Raw genomic sequence first — 17,400 nt, 5'->3', positions numbered from 1 at the left:
CCATAAACACTTTTGATAAAGAAATTAAATAATTCCCTTTGGGGCTCATTAGTGTGGTAACAACTGAAGTGTTTTAAGAACTGGTGAAGAACGTCCAGAACGTCTTGGCTGCAATATGCAAGGATGCTTCTTAAGTGGGTAATGTGGACTTTGGGAACACCCATGAACAAGTTGTTTCATCAGTCAACACAAAACCATGTTTGTGAAATTATGCAATTCTAGCCCAGCTAATGGCATGGGCGGGAAATTCAGTCTCTGAATTCTGAGGATTTGAGGCACTGAATTATGGAAGGTTTGAATTCAAAGATGCACCGAAGATTGGACAGGAGAGTAGCTTTGCCCTACCCCAAAGTTCTTAATAATGAGCCCCCCTGTGATGCATCATAGTATAGGAGGGTCCTTAGGGACTTGTGCAGTGTGGTAACTTAGCATAGAGATGTGGATGCACCCCCAGAACTTGGGGTGTGTCCCCCAGGCACTGGATAAAGTCCTGAAAGAGGTTTCCAATATTGCAAAACGATCGTTCCAAGTTTTTTTTAAAACTTTATTGAGGCTTTAAACTTTTCAAAGGAATTGAAGGCTTCATTTTTCAATCCATTGTGAAAAACATACACATCTGGGTAACTGACTTTATGTACTTTCCCAATGCATTTCGGCACTCATGCTTTCGTCAGGGGAAATCTGGAAATGATAAATGTAGTAAAGATACCAGGATCTAAAGATTGGTTTAACGCTTACCGGGTGTATGCAGGATACGTCCACGTATGGAGCCTGTAGGACGCTGGGCGTGTGCTCGCGATGGTTCGAATACGGAAGTTAATGTGCTTTGTGGAGATATGACGTGACTTGACGTGTTAGACAGTGAAAAAAGACTAGAACGGTATTAATGGTACAACGAACGTGTGTGGAAATATGTTTGTAGGGAATTAATTAGAAAAAAGGTGTAAAGAGAGTTGTTAGTAAATAATCACTTAAGTTGACAAGAAAACATATTTTTGTGTCACAATGCTGCAATGGGTTGCAAGGCACGTAGGAACAGTAACATTATAAATCTATTACTTGGGATAGAATGATGTCTGGGGATCAATGAACAATAAACAATAATTAACGAGTCAATAGATGTAGGATAAACTATTGGATCGCTAGGAAAATATAACATATTCATGCTAAAGACCTATGAGGTGAAAAATTAAAGATAACATGTAAATTCGGTACGATCATTCATTCCAAACGGTTTCATGGAGTTTAAAAGGTAAATCCAATAGTTCTCTCGTTGTAGTAAAAAGTTATGGTTGTCTCTCCCTTCTTTTTTGGCGATGATTTCAAGAATACAGAATTTTAACTGACTGATATTATGACCAGCTTCCAAAAAGTGTTGAGTGACTGAAGATTTCATTTGTTTGGTTCTGATGTTAGATTTATGCTCATTTAGTCTGGTTTTCATTTTTCTCTCAGTTTGACCAATATAAATCTTGCCACAAGGGCATTTAAGCATGTAAACGACATTGGTGGTATCACACGTCGCTGTTACTTTAATTCTGATTTTGTGTCCTTTCATGGGGTGTGTAATATATTCACCTTTTATGATGCTGTTACAATTGTTACAGTTCAAACATGGGATGGTACCCTTGAATATGGAGTGTATGGATGGTTGTTCTGTTTGTTTAAGCATTTCCCCGATGTTTTTATTTCTAGTGTAGGCAAAAATCGGTTCTTGGTCAAATATGTGGTTGAAATCCTGTTCCAGTTTGAGTAATTGCCAATGTTTTTTAATGATGCGTTTGTAGGCGACACTCATAGTGGAGTATTTAGAAACTACAGTAAGTTGGTTCTTGATGGGTTTGGTTTGAATGCTGAGGAGTTCAGTTCTGCTCTTGGTGGCTGACCGCTCTTTCGCTTCTTGTAGTACCTGGTCTGGGTATCCACGAGACCTGAATCTTTGTGTAAGGGTGTCGAGTTGGTCAATTGCTTTGGTAGGGTTGGATACTATCCTTTTTACTCTAAGCATCTGAGAGTATGGAAGATGTTGTTTGAGGGGTAAAGGATGGAAGCTTTGGTAATGAAGGGTATTGTTTCTATCCGTAATTTTCCTGTGTAGGTCTGTTTCAAATCCTGTAGGTTTTCTAGTAATGTTAACATCCAAAAAAGTGATTGAATGTGGATGGATGTTAGAAGTGAACTGTATGCGTTGATCAATTTGGTTTAGACTGTCAAGGTGATTCTCAAGAATGTGAGCCGGACCCTTCCACAGGATGAAGATGTCGTCAATGAATCTTAGGTATAGTTTCAAGTGATTTGTCCATGATTGTACTGTGAGGATGTTGTCTTCTTCAAAGCGATTCATAAAGATATTGGCATACGCTGGAGCGGCACAGTTTCCCCCATGGATGTACCTGTTAGTTGTTGGAACCATTCATCATTATGTTTGAAATAGCTGTGTAGAAGGGTGAATTGCATCAGTTCCATTAAAAAGACTTGTAGATTGTGTGGGTAGTCGGTATGTAGTAAAGCTTGTTCGATGGCTTCCAATCCGAGTTGGTGAGGGATAGATGTGTATAATGAGTTGACATCCACGGTGCATAGAATGATATCTTCGTCTTCTGTGATGATGGTATGGTTTAGTTTAAAAAGAAAGTCAGTGGTGTCTTTAATGAAATATCTCATGGTGTTGACGCTAGGTTGTAAATAACGGTCTAAGAATTTGCCTACTGGTTCATGCAGGCTTCCTCGAGTGGTGACAATTGGTCGACACGGTGGTTCGATGGGATTTTTGTGTATTTTTGGTACCATGAATAGAGATGGACTTTTGGGGTTAGGTTGTATAAGGTATTTCTTGACTTTTTCATTTATGGTGCCTTTGTCAACGGCTGTTTGAACTATAGTTTGTAGGATTTCCTTGAACTGTGCCGTGGGATTAGATTCCAATTTCATGTATGTGTTTGAATCTTGCAAGTGAGTCAATATTTTGTGAAAGGACACAAAATCAGAATTAAAGTAACAGCGACGTGTGATACCACCAACGTCGTTTACATGCTTAAATGCCCTTGTAGCAAGATTTATATTGGTCAAACTGAGAGAAAAATGAAAACCAGACTAAATGAGCATAAATCTAACATCAGAACCAAACAAATGAAATCCTCAGTCACTCAACACTTTTTGGAAGCTGGTCATAATATCAGTCAGTTAAAATTCTGTATTCTTGAAATCATCGCCAAAAAAGAAGGGAGAGACAACCATAACTTTTTACTACAACGAGAGAACTATTGGATTTACCTTTTAAACTCCATGAAACCGTTTGGAATGAATGATCGTACCGAATTTACATGTTATCTTTAATTTTTCACCTCATAGTTCTTTAGCATGAATATGTTATATTTTCCTAGCGATCCAATAGTTTATCCTACATCTATTGACTCGTTAATTATTGTTTATTGTTTATTGTTCATTGATCCCCAGACATCATTCTATCCCAAGTAGTAGATTTATAATGTTACTGTTCCTACGTGCCTTGCAACCCATTGCAGCATTGTGACACAAAAATATGTTTTCTTGTCAACTTAAGTGATTATTTACTAACAACTCTCTTTACACCTTTTTTCTAATTAATTCCTTACAAACATATTTCCACACACGTTCGTTGTACCATTAATACCGTTCTAGTCTTTTTTCACTGTCTAACACGTCAAGTCACGTCATATCTCCACAAAGCACATTAACTTCCATATTCGAACCATCGCGAGCACACGCCCGGCGTCCTACAGGCTCCATACGTGGACGTATCCTGCATACACCCGGTAAGCGTTAAACCAATCTTTAGATCCTGGTATCTTTGGTAGTAACTGGATAACCCGCTAACACACTGGTTTAGACCCGTATGTTTTTATCAGTTGACAACCGTATCGCGTTTCACTCACAGCATCAGCTTCCACTAACCGCATCACACCGTAACGTTATAAGTCCGTCCGGACAGCTATACCACGGAACCAGCACCAACCCTACTAAAACTGTATCACGCCGCATCAACCACACCGACTACCTATTAATAGCACCAATACCGCATTATCACCGGCCATATCTTTTTTACCGTACCTTTCACAACACACCCCACTCTTCTCCTCCGTATCACAATGCATGGGTGGAAATAACTTCCCGCATACCACACTATACTCATTACTACATTTATCATTTCCAGATTTCCCCTGACGAAGGCATGAGTGCCGAAATGCATTGGGAAAGTACATAAAGTCAGTTACCCAGATGTGTATGTTTTTCACAATGGATTGAAAAATGAAGCCTTCAATTCCTTTGAAAAGTTTAAAGCCTCAATAAAGTTTTTTAAAAAACTTGGAACAATCGTTTTGCAATATTGGAAACCTCTTTCAGGACTTTATCCAGTGCCTGGGGGACACACCCCAAGTTCTGGGGGTGCATCCACATTTCATATTTACACTCTTTTTCGGAGAGTGATACCCCGGAGCACGACAAAACCATTATACCTACTTCACAAACCTTCAGGAAGTGCGCGCACTACACCCTTTTCTCAACTTAGCATAGAGAACATGTCATTCAGTCTGACAAGCTGATATTGTTATAGTGCAGTGGGTTAGTGTCCCTAATGTTGTGCGAACAATTGTACAGTTAATAATAGTTTTAGTACCTTCTAAATGCTTTTGCCTTTCTAAGTGCGATCAACAAAATGTTCTAGTATTAAAAATAAAATGGTAGCATGTTAATGTCTCTAGCGTAGTGTGTAGAAGGTAAGTGCTCTAAGGTACAGTGTGTTGTAGGGCACAGTGCGGTGCGCTGGCACCTCCACGTTGGTTTGTAACTCGGGGTTTCAGTGCGATTATAGTAGTGGAACATGCAGTACATTGGACTGGAACCTTTAAAACCCCCCTCCCCCAGCGTCTTGAGACCCTCATGGGTGAGTAGTAGCACTTCACAAACGCATGATTGATTGATTGTGGATTCAGGATTCAGTTCTAGAGAATAGTCTCCCTTGGCTGTGGAGTGACAGGTTATTCTTTCTAGGATGTAATACACTGCATTGTTTTTAGGTTCCTAGGAGGGAGTACTGTGTAGGGCTAGTATTGATACCATGAAGAGTGATGAGTAAGTAACCTGTAGATGCGCAACAGTGGGTTATTATCCCTAAGTTATATGATGCTATGCTAGGTTATGTTCAAATAGACCTAATAAATCACAACATTCTTCAAGAAAAGCATCTTGGTGCTGAATAAGTGGAATACTTCTTAAAGGTTAAAAACAGAATCCCAATTACAATCCCTGCAAGTGAGGGGAAAAGAATCTGTCATTTCTCTGTAGAAAAGCGAAAACCACTCTGACACCATCACCTGATCTTGGGGATTTGTAGAAGAACTAGTCATCCCCCATCTGGAACCTGAAGTTATATCTAAGAATATACAACTGGACTTTGCAGATAAGATACAAGTGGGTCTGCACATGAAATGCCAGATGGACTACACAGATGCAACTAGGAAAGAGAGCGTAGGGGGAGAAAGGCAGATGAGACTCAATGTGTTGAAGGTTTACAAAGGTCTATTTTGGTAAGTTGAGGAGAATGCAACTAAAGTTTTCAAATGTTACTTGCTCGGTGAATGTTAATAATATAAAATTTGCCTCCTTATCAAATGAAACCAACAGTTTTGAAACACAGCTGATGCAAGTGGTCTGAAGGATGGGATTCATAGTACTCTACTATTGGCTGGTGGAGGAAGCTCAGTAAAATTTGAACCCTATCAACTGTGTTCAACTTGTGATGATTAACCACCAACCAAAGATCAATCTCAAAGTAGTTGGCAAATATGGCAGATGAGTCCCCTCTTCAACACCTTTAGATCTGGGAGCACCCCCTCGGAGTTATTTGCCAAAATCATGCTGTAAATGGATGAGCCAGGTTAGCAGATAATCCTGACTGATGGATGAATGTAATACTGGAAAATAGTGGAGACAGAGCTGACTCCCGGTGACACAACAAATCAGAGGCTTACATCTAGACATTTGTTGGAATGGGTTGCATAATTTATATGATTCTGTTACAGAAATAACAGACTGATCCTCTTTTAGAGCAGGGGTCTCCAAGCGTTTCTGAAGCAAGAGCTACTATGTTCTATGAACATTCTCCTAAGCTAGTATTATTAAAGATGTTATAGTTACCACATCAGGTAAGATTACATTAGTGCCCACCAAACGCGAAAGATTACCAGCAGTGATCACTTCAGTGTATCAGGCAATGTTACTAGCAGTAGCTTAAAAATGCTTTGTCAATGTGGAGTGCCTCTAAATAGGTAATACATAACAGCCATAGATTCAATGTACCTGGCACCAAGTTCATAATATTAGAGGAAAACCTCCCCAACAACATTCGATTTTTCTCACTCAAAAACAGCTTTAAATATATTTTAGAAAACTCAACTATTTTTCTCCACACATAAGCTTATGAGTTCTGAAAATATACACATTTCCATCTCAAACAAAGGTTTTTCAATGTTGGTTTACATATATTAATTCAACCAAGCACAAGATTCTAATTTAGTTGGGCTGCACACAGAAGAGCTTCTTGCAGGTATTTGGAGAGCTACCAGTAGCTCATAAGCTAAAAGTTGGAGAAGCATATTTTAAAGTATGAGTTGTAGTGATATGCAACCATCAATTTCTTATATTGTTAATGATGGTATCTAAATGTCTGAGTAGCTACAGGAAACATGGCAGTCACTCAGCAAACCTTAGGTACCTTCAGAGGAACAGCTGGGGGCAGCTCCTCTGAAGGCACAGAGATCTCAAACAGGCTAAAAGATATCTAAAAATACGACAGGTGGCAAACTTTCCACCAAATGCTAAATGAAGCCCTTTGTTTAATTTAGCAATACAGTTAACCAAAGTTAGTAAAAAGATTTTTGCAAATTATGTTGCAGAGACGTTCACCCACTGGATGAATAACGACTCTCTGAAGCTGAATACCAACAAAACTGAAATCATCATCTTCGGGATGACCACTTCACAGTGTGACCCCACATAGTGGCCAACAGAGCCTGAACTGACACCCATTCCCATCACGCACCTCAAGAACCACCAGATCACCATTGACATGATCATAAAAGTCAATGCCGTCACCCCCTCATGCTTTCATACCCTGAAGATGCTGAAAGATGCTGAGGAAGATTTTCAAATAGCTCCCAATCAGCACCCGGAAACCATCACACATGTCCACCACACCTGAAGGATCTCCACTGGCTCCTAAAACATGAACAAGCACAATTCAAACTCCTCACCCACATTTTCAAGGCACTACATAGCACTGGCCCAGCCATCCTCAACAATTAAATCTATGTTCATAAATCTTCTAGACATCTCCTCTTGTTCAGACTGATCCATATGTGCTTGTTCAGGCACATATCCCATGCGTAGAGAAAACCATATCCGAATCTCAAGCCTTCTCCTATATCACTACCAAAGCACGGAACAAGCTGCCGTTACACATAAGGGCCTCGTCCTCATTTCTTGAATTCCCCAAGAACCTGATGACCTGGCTTTTCGAGTAGTCCCACTTGGCCCTAAGTTTGCTAGATTTACACATGTTGTGCCAGGATCCATCCTGGGTGATAGTGTGCTCTACAAACCTGCATTCCATAACCCTTTCTCTACCTTCTGTCTCTTCGCACAAAATAACTGGCTCAGTTACTCAGAGATCACAGAGATATTTGTTTGCTCTACACATTTTCAAACTAAATGAATCGCTAAGACAGGTGTGCTTTCACATTTTTCTGAAAAAAAACTCCAGATGCTATGTCCTTTAAGGATACGGTACAACACAGATATTAAGAAGCATGTTAAAAAAATCAGAATTTCACAAATCTTTTGAAGGATCGAGTGATGTACTTGAAAGCATTGCTACCCTTAATCACAAGCTTCCTGAGATCGTGCTCCAGGTATGCGCACCACTTGCAAATAATCCATTCTCCTCTTTACTGATTAAGTACAGGCCTATTTTTACTAAACAAATGAGGAACCAATTTCTGCATCGTGTCCCACATTACGAACACCTCTACAAACATCCATGGTTTACAAATATGCACCAGGATTGCTTTCTAATGATTTATTCCCCCACATCTTCTATCATTCACTACAGGACTTACAATAAGTTTCAATACGGCAACTCAAAAAGTTCCTTTTATTTTGCAAAATCCCTTTGATGTTGAATCATTCTCACCCTCAACACTTCCTGCTTTGTCGGTTTCCTTACCCAGACATGGTTCCTGGTCAAGAAGTGCGTCATTACAAAAGTGAGGAATACACTTCGGGAAGCGAATAGTGTCAGTTCAAAGGAGCAGCAGAAAGTTCAGACATCTTGGTAAGACCTGCAAGTTTGACCGATATGCACCCTTGTGGGAGGGTTGTTAGGGTGGAAATTTCATATAGTGTTACCTAGTGATATCATTAGGAGCAGTAAACTACTCTGGAGAAAGCAGTGGAAATTATGGGCCTCCAGATAGCAGTACACAAGCATTGGTAAACAGCATTATAGTATGGATGTCAACCGCATTTGGAGGCCAGTGACTGTCCACAGAAATCAATGAATGTGAAATGTGTTTGGGTTGCGTTGAAAGGGATCTCAATCATCACAGGCCCAGCTCCAAGGAGGCAGAGACATTCATGGTACCAAAGAGGGGTTCAGCAAGCCACAAATTGGGGATGAACTGGTAGAAAATACACTGAAAGATGGTAACATTAATCTGGGTTTGTGATTCTCTCTGGGATGTGGAATATCCTCCACTATAGTTTCCAGTAAGGCCAAAAGAAGACACTTGAAGGTTCTATGAATGCAACTAAGGATTTTGGGAAACCCTGGGGAAGAAGAAGAACCAGGAAGACTTGCAAGTAATGCTGTGATGAATAAACGCTGTTCTATAAAGTCTTTGAAGAGGTGCCTTTAGATTGGATTTTTTTAGAAGCTGTTTTGGAGATACTTCGATCTTTGCCCACACTAGAGAATGTAGAACTGCTGGTATAATTCTGGTGGATTTTACCAGCTTAATTTAGATTACTTCAAGAGGTGGCTGCTTTTGAGGCAGGACTCTATTCAAAGTTTTGTCCTTGTTATATCTACAAAAGAGGTGATATTTGCGGTGCTGCAAGGCAATGATGACAATAGACTGCAGATGGTGTGTGCGAAAAAAGGTCGTCCTTTCTTATTTGTCTCAAGTGGTGTCTTTGTGTAAAACTGTCTCATTTTGATCTGCTTGGTATGGAAGCAAACCTGCAAAGGCAAAAACTGTCTAATCATAAGAACATGTCTATGCAGTGCTATGATAGGCCGTTTAGGTAGCATTAGTGCAGTTTCCTGTTCAGTTTTCTTTTTTCATTCATCATTGTGCTTCTTGTGTCACTCTGATATCCGTGCGCTGTCTGACGAAGCTTCAAGTGAGGTTATGAAACAAAATGTTTGCACGTTTAACTGTTCTTTAGTGCTTTGACCCCTTAAATGAAGATCATGCAGTTTTCAAACCAGAACCTGGCAACACTTTTTGCTCAATTTTGAGTGAGGGTGCCTAGGTTTAGGGTGCACCTTTCCCCTGTGTTCCTTATCTTGTATAGTTTCTAAGGTAAAGGAATATCTATTTTGGGGAAGTTGGAAGAGGGGCGTGGTTTAATAATGGCATAACCCTGGGAAGGACATTGACCATGCACACATGGGTTTACAACCGACCCCTAACCAACCATCAGTTTTGGTGTGTCTTACTTGTGCACTCAGAACATCAATTTCCCACTTAACCATTGTCTTTAGGTTTGTAGACCCAGGCGGTTGACTCTGGAAATGTGGTAAAACAAAAATGACGGACAAGCTTATTATGCCATGTGTCCACTGGAAATTGGTGAAAATGACTTTAAGGTGGTGCTGAGGCTGGTTTGAGAGGAAGGGTTGCCTGGTGGCACCCGTTATCTTCTTGCTGTGAAAGGAGGTTGCTCACTTTGTGCTTCTTCATTTGCCAGGAGGGCAGTGATCTGGCTTGGACATCGAAGGCCCACACTGTTTATTAGTTGACAGAGTTTAACTTTGCAGATATGCCACAGTCTAAATGATTAATACAAGAGTGTACATGGTGTTAATAATGTGTCACTGTTCTTGAAACTATGGTGCATCAAACCGTACAAGGTATTACAATGTTGCAATTTTGTTAACTGTCTTAAGTCTCGTCTATTAAATGTCCGACTGTATGCAACCAAGTTACCAGATCAATTTAAAGTGAGCCATGGTTTTGCTTGACAACTCAGGCTTATCGCAAGGAAATAATTACAGCCATTTTATAAGCAAACGGTTGTCTTGTCCTTTCCTGTGTGTGAGAATATCTGGGTACTATAAATCTGGAATAAGAAAAATTTAGGAATTTTCGCACTCACTCATGGGTACACTGAGACCTTATTTTTCTAAATGTGAAATATCTTCTTCAAAAACATGTGATCATTTTCTTTCTGGAGTAAGCACTCATTTTACCTTGCAATTCAAATTTGTAAAACGTCGGTTGTGTTATCCGATGCCCAGACAAAATTGTTCACATATCAAAAATAGCATAATTAGCACACAGCAATGATCACTAAACATAATAGCATTAAACTTCACCCAAAAAGAAAAATACATTTACTTTACTGTTAGCTCTCATTCATCCATGAAACAGATTTCCAAAATAATGCGATTGGTTATTTCTTACAATTTGATACCAAAGGGGATGATGGACGGAGCGCTTGAGCAAATCAAACACTCACCCCCAGTCAACTGATCTGGGTTTAATCCATCATCATTCTTTAGCTCACTCCACCAACCCAGTTCAGACATGGCCATATGCAAATCAGTCTGACCCTGTGTCTCATGGGAACAGTCCAGCCCGAACTGCCAAGCCATGCCTTCACTGGACCGGAAACAAGCATCCTGGGACCGGTTTCGGGTTCATAACCTCATCAGCCAGGCTATCTTGAATCCAGTGGCAAAGTGAGCAAGGGACCCACGTCTGGGCATAGCCTGCCAACTTAGGGCGAACAAAGTGATACCAAAGGGGATGATGGACGGAGCGCTTGAGCAAATCAAACACTCACCCCCAGTCAACTGATCTGGGTTTAATCCATCATCATTCTTTAGCTCACCCCACCACCCCAGTTCAGACATGGCCATATGCAAATCAGTCTGACCCCGTGCTCACTACGCCACTGGAGTCAAGCTATCCTGGCTGAAGAGGGGTGAAACCCCGAAACCGGTCCTAGGATGCTTGATTCCGGTCCAGGGAAGACATGGCTTGGCAGTTCGGGCTGGACTGTTCCCAGGAGGCACAGGGTCAAGACTGATTTGCATATGGCCATGTCTGAACTGGGGTGGCGTGGTGAGCAAAATAACGATGGATTAAACCCAGATCTGTGACTGGGGGTGAATGTTTTGCCAATGTGCAACATTCCGTCCATCATCTTGTGTGGTTTGCTGTTCGCCCTATGTGGGAAGGGTATGCCCAGACGTGGGTCCCGTGCTCACTACACCACTGGAGTCAAGCTATCCTGGCTGAAGAGGGGTGAAACCCCAAAACCGGTCCTAGGATGCTTGATTCCGGTCCAGGGAAGACATGGCTTGGCAGTTCGGGCTGGACTGTTCCCAGGAGGCACAGGGTCAAGACTGATTTGCATATGGCCATGTCTGAACTGGGGTGGCGTGGTGAGCAAAATAACGATGGATTAAACCCAGATCTGTGACTGGGGGTGAATGTTTTGCCAATGTGCAACATTCCGTCCATCATCTTGTGTGGTTTGCTGTTCGCCCTATGTGGGAAGTGATGCCCAGACGTGGGTCCCGTGCTCACTACGCCACTGGAGGCAAGCTATCCTGGCTGAAGAGGGGTGTAACCCCGAAACTGGTCCTAGGATGCTTGATTCCGGTCCAGGGAAGACATGGCTTGGGAGTTCGGGCTGGACTGTTCCCAGGAGGCACAGGGTCAAGACTGATTTGCATGTGGCCATGTCTGAACTGGGGTGGCGTGGTGAGCTAAATAACGATGGATTAAACCCAGATCTGTGACTGGGGGTGAATGTTTTGCCAATGTGCAACATTCCGTCGATCATCTTGTGTGGTTTGCTGTTCGCCCTATGTGGGAAGGGTATGCCCAGACGTGGGTCCCGTGCTCACTACGCCACTGGAGTCAAGCTATCCTGGCTGAAGAGGGGTGAAACCCCGAAACCGGTCCTAGGATGCTTGATTCCGGTCCAGGGAAGACATGGCTTGGCAGTTCGGGCTGGACTGTTCCCAGGAGGCACAGGTCAAGACTGATTTGCATGTGGCCATGTCTGAACTGGGGTGGCGTGGTGAGCAAAATAACGATGGATTAAACCCAGATCTGTGACTGGGGGTGAATGTTTTGCCAATGTGCAACATTCCGTCCATCATCTTGTGTGGTTTGCTATTTCTTACAATTGTCAATAAGGTGAGGAAATTCGATTTTCGATCTCACTTGTATTCAGCCACCATTTTGTGTTCCACCGCCATTTTGTGTTGCCCTCACTCAGGCAGCACAATGAACAAAGTTTTTCTGCTGATCTTACTGCGACGTGTCAAATAACCTTCTGCCTCTGTTTACGAGACTGATATCAGGGACTGGCTGAGTCCACTAATCCTCGTCTGGTTTGACTAAACCCTGTCTCAACTTTCAGTCGGTTTACACCATTCTTTCCTGACTTTATCTTATCTTCTGGCCTTCGCTATTCTCTACTTGTATTCTCTAATTTCACAACTGTCCTCCAAAGCATACAAATATGTCCTGCCACCTGCAAGTTGAGTTGTAGACACTACCACTGATTAACTTGTGGGGAGGGGTGACAAAAACAGTTGGAAGAGAGGTTTATTTGGGTTACTTGATATCTTGTTTTCAAACTTTTCTCATTGGTTATATCTTGTTTTCAAACTCTTCTCATTGGATAACCATGTATGCATTGGGAGTGTTCTTGGTGAATCTATGTGCTATAAAAGATTGTGTACGCCACGGAGTAAAGTGGCAGTCTCCTAAGAACATACTGAGTGTACTTCTGGGACAACTGTACTTAGCTGCAGCTAATAAACCTGATCTTCTACGCTCAACAGAATGTCCTGTGTCTCTGTTCAACAAAGCAGGTGAACTCAGGAGATTAAGGCGTGCCCTGCGCCGCCAGGCCCATAAGGCCCTGGTTCTTCAATTGGTGCCCTCTGTGATGCGGCTTCAGAGGTAGCGATTTTGCCTGAGGGTCGTGAGGAACCCCGCAAGAAAATTCTGGAGGTGAAGAACCGGGGTTTAACCCAGCGGCGTCAGGGGCACGCCTAAGATTTTCGAGTTCACCTGTCTTGGTATACAGAGACACGGAATACTTCTGGATGGCATCAGAGACCACGTTTATTAGCTGCAGCTAGTAACAGTGATCCGAGAAATACATCATGGTGTAAATTCTCAGGAGACTGCTCATTTTACTAAGGCGAGACGTCTCCTTTTATACCCAATATTCACATTATAAATGTACACCCACTGCACAAAATTCTAGCCAATAAGGTAAATTTTCAAACAAAGTGTCACATAACAAAAACTCAATTTACAGTATCCCAACCCAAAAGTTAATCATTAGGAATGTCCCAAATTCAATCTCCACAAGCCGGACAAACCTATAATTGAAAGCATAACCCATGTAATGAAGAAACATAAAAAAAGAAACGGTAACAGATGCTGAACAAGATAAGGCATGTGCAAGGAAATTAAAAATTAACGATGTCCTGAACATTGATTGGCAATCTCAGACAAAGATCGATCAGGGAAATTGGCTTTGCGGGGTCAGTTTCAGGTGCAGAGTTCAGTTTCTTACAGTTCATTTCAGAGTCAAAAAGAAACCTAGTTAATGTATACATGAACTAAGAAGGCCAGGCCACTTTATTCGCCAGGCTACCTTTACAGGCCTACGTGAGGGCAACACAAAATGGTGGCACAGAACAAAATGGAGTCAGACTCGAGAATTACAGAACCTCAGACCCTCCTTTTGCCATTACGTAGGCAATAACCTAAGACTCATGTTAATCTGAATCTAGGTCTATGTCGATATTCATTAGGTCATCAAGGTGTTGCTATAGCATCATCTTATTATTCTCTACTTCTCTCGGGACAGGTCTCCGAACACACATAGTAGCACAAAGACTACAAATGGCGGGACCACACTGGATGCAAAGACAACAAGAGAAAAGGATGGTTAAAACCATACCAAGGAATGTCAAAATCTTCCATCCCCATTTGGACAGCAGTCCCCAAAACCATCCCGTCAATGACCAGTCTCCTTCGTCTACATGGATAGACTCAGCGATTTTATACAACCTAGAGATGGCTTGGTACACTGTAGGGGCATTATCTGGTATGTAAACACAGCAACTGGATCCAATCAATTTACATACTCCTACTCGATCTGCAAGTATGATGTCTAATACCATACGGTTCTGCAAAGTCATAAGACGGTCCGCTTGAAGCTCAGCTGTAACATTGCTAAGAGCACCTGCTATCTCATTAATAGTAGCTTCAACAACGCGGACAAGCTGTCGAATATGCCTGCTATTGATCATAGGACCCCAAAAGGGCAAGAAGCCCTTGAAGAAATCTCCTACTTCGTGTGCTGCGGTTACTTCCTTATTGAAGACACCTCTACCATATCTCGTTCTATGATAGTCTGAAGCAGTAGTGTATGTAGGGGGAAGTAGAAACGCCACATAACACGTTCCTGAAAAAACAGGTGGCAACCATGTGTAGGCTCAGTCATGACAAACAAAATATGTGCCTTTAGCCGTCACAAATGGTGGAGAAGTCTGAGATGAATAGACATAGGTTTGAGCACACACACTCTCACCTAGCGGCGCTTTCGGATTCCGACCATTACCTTGAAAACAAAAGTGGCCTCGGTGGGGTACAATCCAAATAGGGGGAGACCTTTTTCGTCTCTCCTTCTCTGTCAAACTGGTACTATATCCAGTCACGTTCCAACCAACGTAAGCCTGCACCTCATCCTTAGGGATAGCATTATATGCATCAATATCTCGGATCATAGCTACTATTCCCCTTATTAAGGCACTATTGCTCGAGTTATCTTTAAGGGAACGTAAGGGGCGTACCTCATTTGCATAGATAAACATGGTCTGAAAAGCCCACACAGACCCATTAAAAGAAAAAGGCAAAACCAAATATGGCATACCTTTATCTGTCGTATGAGGCGTAAGACCACAAACCCAACAATTAGTGGTATTTACTACTAACTGATGCTGATGCAACAACTGTATAAACGAGTTGTTGAAAAATTCTGATCTCCTTGTCTGTTCATGTTCAGGCAACGTATAAAACTGGTGCAAAGAAACAGTAGTGAAAGAAAGCATAGGTTGGGAGGTGGGTGCAGATGTCTGTTGTGTAGCATAGACAGTCCAACCCACACAAGCTAATGTGATACTTAAAAACATCAAAAAGCACAATATCATGAAACATTTGCTATGTATCAATGTACAAAATCTTATCTTAAGATCTATTCTCTCAACATCTCTTTCAGTTACAACAGACTCCATCCTCTAACGTGCTGCTCGCGGCAATTTTCCTTCTTCACTCAAGTGTGCGTCCAGGCGTCCTAGACGTCCCTAGAACCGCAGACCTTTCGTCAATATGCGGACCACCCCTTAAGTTCTTATACCGCGACCCTGCAGCTGAACCCAGATGGTGGTTCGAAAGAGAAAAAGAAAAATAGTCTCTTGTCTGAAAGAGTGTAATTCACAAAAAAATTCAAATTTTATTTGTCCTTTTTAGACCTTAAGTTGTAGCGTTCTTTACCAGGCACAGTTTGATCCTGAAAGAGTGTCTCTGGGTGCGTAGTATCAAGTCTCAAACACGGAGGCACAGCTTCTTGCAAGACTTTATCATCCGCACGTTCTGACTGAGTCCATTCCAGATGTGCATCGCTAAAAGGTACAAATCTCGGAACCCTTTCACTCTCGGAATCGGCAACACCTTCCTGGACCCACTTATCGTACGGTAAGGGCAAAGGTATCTTCTTACAATGGGTACCATGTACCCAGTTTTTCTTGCCGAACACCTTAATAGCAGTCCGAGTTGATAACAGGACTTGTTATGGACCGGTCCATCTTGGTTCCAAGTTCTTTGACCTCTGGAAATTCTTGGTTAGAACCCAGTCGCCAGGTTGAATCGTGTGGCCTGCGTCTACAGAAACTGAAGCAAAGTGTCATGGACCTGTTGGTGAAGAACACGCAATTTAGCAGTCAAATCATGTAAGTAGTCAACCAACATAGGGTACTCGATATCACTGTACTTCTTAGGCCTCGGCACACCCCAGACATTCGCCGGGCGTCCAAAAATAATCTCGTATGGTCTAAGTCCCACGAGAGAATGTACTGTCGTTCTCGTGGATAAAAGTGCCAATGGTAAGGCATCGGGCCATGTAAGACCAGAGCTCGCTTGCACCTTGGCCAACTTCAGCTTCAGAGTGCCATTATAGCACTCGACCAGGCCTGCTGACTGGGGGTGATTCGCAGCGTGAAATTTCTGTTTAATACCCAGACCCGCACATACTTTCTTCATAATCTGACCCACAAATTCACTTCCATTATCACTCCACACCATCCTCGGCAAGCCATATCTGGGAAAGAATTCTTTGAGCAAAACCTTGGCTGTAGACAAGGCAGTATTATCCTTTAGGGGGTAGGCCTCTATCCATCTGGAAAAGGCACAAACAACCACAAGGACATACTTCAAGTTATTGCATCTTTCCATATGAATATAGTCTATCTGCAGCACCTCGAACGGATACGTTGGAGGAGCAAAATGACCCGCTGGAGTTGGGGTTCCCTTTCCAGGATTATGCATCAAGCAAATCATGCAGTGTTTAACCAATTTCTCAGCACACTTAGGAATTCCACCATTCTGCCATACCGGAGCCAACAACTTACATATCCCTTTTGAACTAATGTGAGCCAACCCATGAGCCATAGTAACCACCGGAAGCACATATGCATCCAGCAACAACCATCGCTGGTGCTCTGACAACTCAACCCAACAGCCTGTTGAATCCAACATTCCCGTACTCTCTCTCCACATACTCAATTCTTTCTCAGTAGCTTCTGTCTGAATCATCTTCACACTTTATGTTGTATCTTCACACATTCCTCCTTCCACAACCCATCTGGCAGGACCTGCAACATACATCCGACTCGTCACATCTTTCGCCGTTTCTCTCGCTACTTCATCTGCAAACGCATTTCCTTGACCCACATCATCCATAACCTTCTTATGCGCACTACACTTCACTAACGCAATTTGGGTCGGCAAAGTAAGTGATTCAAGAAGTTCACTCACT

General features: G+C 42.2%; 1 protein-coding gene and 1 pseudogene across 4 annotated transcripts in view; both read right to left on the bottom strand.

Moving 5' to 3' along the window:
• Positions 1 to 17,400, bottom strand: part of LOC146870525 (rho GTPase-activating protein 27-like) — a 1,164,614-nt pseudogene that overhangs the window by 369,859 nt on the left and 777,355 nt on the right. The gene's annotated exons all lie outside the window — the stretch shown is intronic.
• The window catches only part of LOC146870528 (syncytin-2-like), a 283,792-nt gene that overhangs the window by 93,616 nt on the left and 172,776 nt on the right, over positions 1 to 17,400 (bottom strand). Inside the window, exon 3 of one of the 3 annotated variants that reach the window (XR_014978314.1) lies at positions 15,274 to 16,277. The exons of the other annotated variants lie outside the window; for them this stretch is intronic. The gene's annotated coding sequence lies outside the window, so the exon portion shown is untranslated. Of the gene's footprint in view, positions 1 to 15,273; positions 16,278 to 17,400 lie in introns of those variants that run through there. 3 annotated transcript variants of the gene reach the window in all.

The sequence above is a fragment of the Triturus cristatus genome, chromosome 1_1 (assembly GCF_964204655.1).
Source record: "Triturus cristatus chromosome 1_1, aTriCri1.1, whole genome shotgun sequence".
NCBI lineage: Eukaryota > Metazoa > Chordata > Amphibia > Caudata > Salamandridae > Triturus > Triturus cristatus.
Note: the sequence above shows the minus strand (reverse complement) of the source record. Positions and strands in the feature narration are given on the sequence as shown.